The sequence below is a fragment of the Meriones unguiculatus genome, chromosome 2 (genome assembly GCF_030254825.1).
Source record: "Meriones unguiculatus strain TT.TT164.6M chromosome 2, Bangor_MerUng_6.1, whole genome shotgun sequence".
Classification (NCBI taxonomy): domain Eukaryota; kingdom Metazoa; phylum Chordata; class Mammalia; order Rodentia; family Muridae; genus Meriones; species Meriones unguiculatus.
In genome coordinates this window covers 148,985,872-148,989,462 of record NC_083350.1, presented here as the reverse complement: position 1 = coordinate 148,989,462, position 3,591 = coordinate 148,985,872, and the positions used below count along the sequence as shown (strand labels likewise).

The 3,591-nt window shown below is 45.1% G+C and overlaps 1 non-coding gene across 1 annotated transcript; it reads left to right on the top strand.

Annotated features, from left to right (window-relative positions):
• The first annotated feature begins 1,873 nt into the window (after positions 1-1,873).
• On the top strand, positions 1,874-1,989 carry LOC132652572 (small nucleolar RNA SNORD22). The gene has a single exon (XR_009590173.1). It is a non-coding gene; the product is annotated as a small nucleolar RNA SNORD22 (small nucleolar RNA).
• The last annotated feature ends 1,602 nt before the right edge of the window (positions 1,990-3,591 follow it).

Below are 3,591 nucleotides of genomic sequence, written 5' to 3'. Positions count from 1 at the left end.
GAAAGAACCGAGTCATCAGCACCCTCTTAGCTTTGTTCAGAATCTGGCCCAAATCAAGCCCAATGAGCTGATTGTTACCCAGCGTCACCTCAGGAGACTTAAGCTGAGTTATTAAGTTTGGCTGTGAACATAGAGTTTGGTAAATTCTCTCACGGTCACCCACCATTTTTACTGACTGAAATGTGGTCACAAAGTGAGAAGAACGGTCACTTTCAACGGAAAGCTGCTCCTGAAACAATAAATGTTCCGGGGAGCTTACTCTGGGTTCTGGGGGCCTCGAGGGTCTTTGGCTAGGGTGAGAAAAGGAGAGTCACCATTTTATTTTGTAACCCATTCATCAGAATCTGTTCTTTTCAGATTTAGTTATTTTTATTTGTATGTTTATATATGTGCCCATGGTGACCGGAGAGAGCACCGGATCCTTTGGAACTGGAATTACAGGCTGGTGGTGTGGTGCTGGAAACCAGGCCTTCATTTTCTTGCAAGAGTAGCAAGTGTTCTTAATCACTGAGCCATCTCTCCACACTTCATTGCTCAGATTCTCAGGGAAAGAGTGTTTCTGCTTTGCTAACCCTAAGATACCTTTATTAAAGGCATGTGAGGCTTTTAGACCTCTCCTTGTTCATTACAACAAACAGTCACGTGCATTCTTCATGCCCTTGGGTATCACTGCACCTGTCATTGGGTTACTGGTCTCTCTCTGGCATTCAAGCCCTACAGATTCCATGTGAGCCTCTGACTGGTCCCATGTATGTTCTCTGAAAGAAATTATAGAAGCTGTCTATCCTCTTTAACCAGGAGACTGCATCAAGCTTGCATTTAGCAAATGTTAGCCTCACACTGCCTCCCTCCACCTCCCTAACCTCTTTCATTTGTAGGAAAACAAAGAATCAAATAACACAGAAGCTTTGAGGACAACACAGGGTCATACAGTCCAGCTACTATCTTCTCAGTGCATAGCCAAGGTAGTTTTTATCTGAACCTTAGATTAGATATTTGGGTAGAAATATTCTCTTGGGCCATTTGAACACTAGAGTTAAACTCTGAGAAGAAACCTAGGAACTGGGTAATGTGACCATAAAATTATTTGCCGGGAGTTTATTGTGAGCTGTGCCGGCTGGTTTTCATGTCAGCTTTGACACATAGTAGAGTCATTTTAGAAGAGGGAACTGCAGTTAAGAAAATGTCCCTGCCATACTGGCCTGTGGGCAAGGCAAGCCTGTGTGCATTTTCTTGATTGATGATCAATGTGGGAGGACACAGCTCACTGTGTGGGTGGTGCAACTCCTGGGTTGGTGGTCCCAGATGCTGTAAGAAAGCAGGCCAAGCGAGTCAGGGATAGGAAGCCAGCAAGCTGCACTCCTCTATGGTCTCTGCTTCAGTTCCTGCCTTGAGTCCCTGTCCTGACTTCCCTGGAAGATGGGCTACAGCTGCTTTTAGTCATAGTGTTTTATCACAGCCATAGAAACCCTAACTAAGGCGTGAGCTTTGGAAGAGATGTGTTTATGGAGATAATGTGAGAAAGAAATATCAAACGAGGCTGAAGTCTCATCTTTCATTCCAGAAGGAAGAACAGAACTTTGGAAAAAACAAAACAAAACAAAACAAAACAAAACAAAACAACAACAACAACAAAAACAGTCCGTGCAGTTGAATGAACAAGAGAACAAAGAGTATTGACATATAAGGGAAACTGAAAGAAATGAGTTTCAGGTTTTGTGCGTGCGTGCCTCTGTGTGTGTGTGTGTGTGTGTGTGTGTGTGTGTATAACAACCACAGGGCAAAGCTCCCAGTTCCTGCCAACGACTGAGAAGATACCTTTCATTCTAGGGATAGAGCTAGTTAAGACAGTTACCTAGTTGTTACAGAAATCATCTTGTGAAAACTAGAAAGCGGCCCCACTTAATTCCTGTTGTAGCCCCAGAGACTGAGAAGGTGGACATACTGAGGCTAGCTGGAGTGGACAAAAAAAGTCTGTTCCAAGAGGTTATCAGTGCCTGCACATGGGAGCAGAGAATCACCACTGCTGAGATGTGGGTTCATCTTTTCTAGGTGCAAGGAAGAACACAGTGCATAGAAATGGAGACCATGTTCAAGGACATCAAGAAGGGACTCTTTGGATCCCTTCTTCAGTAACTTTGTTCAAGACGGCATTCAGCCATCTTCATTTTTCTAATAGAGCTACCCTTAACCTTTAAAACAAAGAAACAAAACAGAATTACAAAGTGAATCCAGGGTAAGGAAGTGGAGATGCTTTGCTTGAAGCCACCATCTCCCCTCCCCCTCCTTATCCAGCCCCCTGTAGCTCTGATGAGAAGATAAACTTTAGCTTCGTGGATTAAATGAGATCAGTTTCCCGGGTGCACCCATGCTGAGATGCGATGCATGTATGTGGGTGTGGTAAGTTGTGAAATGTGCACGCTCTTGTGAGTGTTAAACTTGTTGTCAAGTTGATTGCATACAGCATCAACTAGGAGGCACATCCCTCTGTGTGCAGGGCTTGCGAACATATTTCCTGGAAGAATTAACTGATGGGGAGAATACTCTACTCCAGAATGGGTAGCGCCTTCAAGTGGCAGCCTGTGTGTGAAGAGTTCCAAACAGGGCTGGCTTTGCCTGCCTGCTTTCATGTCTTGCTGGTGAGTGCATCTCCTTTGTTGCTGCTCCTGCTGCCATCCTTCACTGACACTGGAACCCAGATATTTGGGGCTTCTGATGTGGACTGAAGACGAACAGCTGTCCAGAACACACTAGACCATCAGTTCTAGATTGGGACTGCTGAGCCAGCCACCCTGGTAGGCTGATCATCTATGGGTTGTCAGCTTCTCCAGTGTGCACACAGTGGCTGTTGAACTACCTAGACAACATAACACAGCCCTTTTTATTGGTTGTGATCCTCCAGAGAATCTTAAGACAGTCCTCCTACCCTGTATGCCCTTTGCATTGACTCTGTAGACTTTCCCATTGAGATCCAGAAGCTTTTTTTTTCTTTTTTTCTTTCTTAAATTTGCCTTTGATGATGTCATTGTCTTTGGATGTGGGAGCATTAATAAACATGACGCAAGCGGAAGATTTAAATGATTGAAGTTATTTTTATGTATTTACTTACGTGCACACATGTGCCGCAGCATACATGCTGAAGTCAGGGGACAACTAGCCAGAGTTGGCTCTCTCCTTCCACCATATGGATACTGAGGATTGAACTCAGGTCTTCAGGCTTGGCAGCTAGAGCCTTTATCCACTGAGCCATCTTGCCAGCCCAAGTAGGAGTTTTGATGTTGTTTCACAATGTGATTCATTTTCTCTTGGCCACCTTTGCAACAAGCTTGCTTTTCGGCTGGGTCCTGGGAGAAGACATGGGGAAAAGGCCAAGCTCTTTCCCCTGAGACCCCACAAACAGGAGGGAGTCCTGGCGGAACCCGCCCAGCCTAGGACTATTTCCTACTGAGAGAGAGAGAGAGAGAGAGAGAGAGAGAGAGAGAGAGAGAGAGAGAGAGAGAGAGAGACTGCCCGCGTGTCTAATTACAAGCCTCTGCACTCTGGAGCTTGTTAAAGGACAAACTATTCAAACAGGAGAGTCCACCTTCCTGT